We start from the raw sequence: 2,928 nt of genomic DNA, 5'->3' as shown, positions 1-2,928 counted from the left end.
CGTGCGCAGGCGACTGGACTTTGGCAGGCCCTACTTCCGTAGGGCTCGCGGCGGGCGGGGCGCGCCCCTGGTCAGGGTGAGCCCCTGGTCAGGGTGAGCCCCTGGTCAGGGTGAGCCCCTGGTCAGGGTGAGCCCCTGGTCAGGGTGAGCCCCTGGTCAGGGTGAGCCCCTGGTCAGGGAGGCCATCAGTGCCCAGGAAGAGGGGACCCAGGGTGCGAACCAATAGATTGGAATCTTAGGAGAACCCAAGAAAGCGAAAACACACACACACACACACACACACCCTTCTACTGGTTGGAAATAAGGAGTCTAAAATCTAGCGCATGGCTTGCGCATATATATATGTGTGTGTATTACACATACATACATGACAGAGTAGCTCAACATTGCAAATGTCAAGAAACACACACATCCTTATACCCTTATACCCTTCTACTGACATCAAATAATGAGAATAAATTCTAACTCATGGTTAATAATGCAGAGGCATGGATGGGTAGACACATACATACATGAGTAGCTTACCACTGAAAAATTCGGGAAAGTTGATCTTCATTGGTAGATGGAATGAAACATTCTGTTGCACTTGGAATCAAGATCTGGGTTCTAATTTTGGCCCTTCTGACTAGCAATATGATCTTGATGGGGGAAAGTGGGGCAGGAATAGCCCCAATATGATTCCTTATACATACCTGTGATTTTACTGGTGTAGAGAATTCCTGGTGATGAAACTATCTCTACAAATGCACAAGGACAATGGTTCTGTAAGCCCAGAGATCCATTCATTGCCAAATCTTTTCTATCTTCACCTACCCCCTTAGTTCAGCAATTCCCTACCCCTTGCCTGTTATATAACAGTCTCATTTTTTTTTTACCTCCCTTCCTCAAGTCTCTAACCACTCTTCAATGTTTCATTACTCTATTCAACCAAATCTATTAACTTCATACTGCCTCTGGGATAAAATATATACTGTTATGTTTAACTTGTAAAGCTCTACTTAACAGGACTCCAATCTAGTTTTTCAGTTTTCATCACACATTATCAACTCACCATCCTGCATTTTTGTGATCTAGTAAAATCTACCTTCTCTCTGTTCCTTCATGTCTCCCCAAACAGGAAGCTTTTCCTAAATTCCCAAATTCCTAGTGCTCTATCTCCCAAACTACTTTGTATATATTGGTATTTATAAACTTTATGTCTATATATATACTTGTCCCCCTCCCCCAATTAAGATGTAAGCTTACTGTTAGTAAAGATGACTTTATTTTTGGTAATCTTAATCACCAGGGCCTAACATAGTATCTGGAATATAACAGATACTTCTTTTTGTTTTAATAATTGTGCCCAAATTAGAATGTAAGTGGATAGAAAGAAGGCAGATGAATTATGGTTGGGTGACTTGAATCTAATTATATATGATAAGCTCGCAACAATCAGCATAGCACACATTCTTTCCCCAGCTTAAAGGAAATTATATAAGGAAAGCTGCGTGGTTAAAGGTCTGGTAATGAAATTACAAAAGGAAGGCAGAGAGTGTAGCAGAAAGATGACAGTACATCATTACAGACAGTAAATAATTGTATCAAGAACCATGGTGCTTTTTTTCAAGCAGAATATTTAAAATAGAATTATTGGAGCCTCTAACTTTAGAGCCACAGATCAACTAGTTCAAAACTTTCATGTTGCAGTTGTAGAAACTGAGAGTAGAGGTTAACTGATTTAATTTGCCCCAAAGACACAAATTTGTAAAAGGGAGAACTAGAAATACTATTAAATGAAGACAAAGCAGGGTATAAATTTAGATCAATCAATCATTCATTCAACAAGCATTTATTTGTTACCTCCAAGACAGGTATAAGGCTAGGAACTTGATATACAAAGACAAAAATGGAAAATGTCCCTGCCCTCCTTATATTTACATTCTATCAGAGTTCTCAAAAGTAAAGCACTTATAAATTGGCAAACTCCAAGTAAATAAAGTTAATTTATTCTTTCATAATTCTTGATACTTCAGAATTAATAATAGCATATAATTGTAGGCATATCACCATAGTGTGTCTGGCATAGAGCAGAGCATTTAATAAATGATTGATGAATCAGATTGCCTCCTAAGTCCCAAATAGCAACTCATTCATTCATTCAATCAACAAGCATTCATTAAGTGCTACTACATACATGCCACTGTTCAAGGAACTGGGAATACAAAGACAGAAAACAAATAATACCAGTCCTAAAGGAGGTGATATTTTACTGGGAGATGGGTTTGAAAGCAGGAAGGAGAAAACACATTATACACATACTTAAATAGAAATAAAAATATATATATGAAGTAAATGTTTTTCTCAATGGAATTTTGTTTTTCCAAATAACATGTAAAGATAGTTTTCAACATTCATTTTTGTAAGACTCTGCATAACAAATTTTTTCTCTCTCACTCTTACTTCTTCCCTCCCCAAGACAGTAAGCAATCTAATATAGGTTAAATATATGCAATCCTTTTAAACAGATTTCCATATTTATCCTGTTGTGCAAGAAAAATCAGACCAAAAGGGGAAAAAACATGAGAAAGAAAAAAAAAGGTGAAAATACTATTCCACTTTCGGTCTCCTTAAATTTCTCTCTGGGTCAGAAGGCATTTTCCATCTTAAGTTGATTGGAATTGTCATGGAATTCACCACATTGTTGAAAAGAGCCAAGTCCATCACAGATGATCATCACATAATTTTGTTATTGTATACTAACCATATTGCTTCTGACAGGCACTAGAGATGGTTGGGAAATCAGAATAGGCCTTCTATAGAACAATGCTTCCCAAGCTTTTTCCACTCTTAAGACCCTTTTTCACCCAACAAATTTTTACATGACCCTGAGTATATACGTATATAAAATAAAATATCAAATATTTCAACCCCCACATTCAGTTACAA

Source organism: Sarcophilus harrisii, chromosome 1 (assembly GCF_902635505.1).
Source record: "Sarcophilus harrisii chromosome 1, mSarHar1.11, whole genome shotgun sequence".
Lineage (NCBI taxonomy): Eukaryota > Metazoa > Chordata > Mammalia > Dasyuromorphia > Dasyuridae > Sarcophilus > Sarcophilus harrisii.
Note: the sequence above shows the minus strand (reverse complement) of the source record.